This window comes from Galeopterus variegatus, unplaced genomic scaffold (assembly GCF_000696425.1).
Source record: "Galeopterus variegatus unplaced genomic scaffold, G_variegatus-3.0.2 Scaffold7320, whole genome shotgun sequence".
Taxonomy (NCBI): domain Eukaryota; kingdom Metazoa; phylum Chordata; class Mammalia; order Dermoptera; family Cynocephalidae; genus Galeopterus; species Galeopterus variegatus.
In genome coordinates, this window is record NW_007733431.1 from 110,603 (window position 1) to 111,078 (window position 476).

Here is a 476-nt window from a genome sequence, read left to right on the forward strand (position 1 = left end):
CTTTAGTGTATGGTGAATGGTATGGGTCTAGTTTCATTCTCCTGCATATTGATATCCAGTTCTCCCAGCACCATTTTTTTTTTTTTTTGTCTTTTTTGTGACCGGTAAGGGGATCGCAACCCTTGTCTTGGTGTCGCCCGTACCACGCTCAGCCAGTGAGCGCACTGACCATCCCTATATAGGATCCGAACCCGCGGCGGGAGCGCCGCTGCGTTCCCAAGCGCTGCACTCTCCTGAGTGTGCCACGGGGCCGGCCCATCCCAGCACCATTTATTAAAGAGGCAGTCTCTTCCCCAGTGTATAGGCTTGGTGCCTTTGTCAGAGATCAGATGGCTGTGGGTGTGTGGGTTGATTTCTGGATTCTCTGTTCTATTCCATTGATCAGTGTGTCTGTTTTTTATGCCAGTACCATACAGTTTTTGTTATTATAGCTTTGTAGTATAGTTTAAAGTCAGGTAGTGTTATGCCTCCAGCTT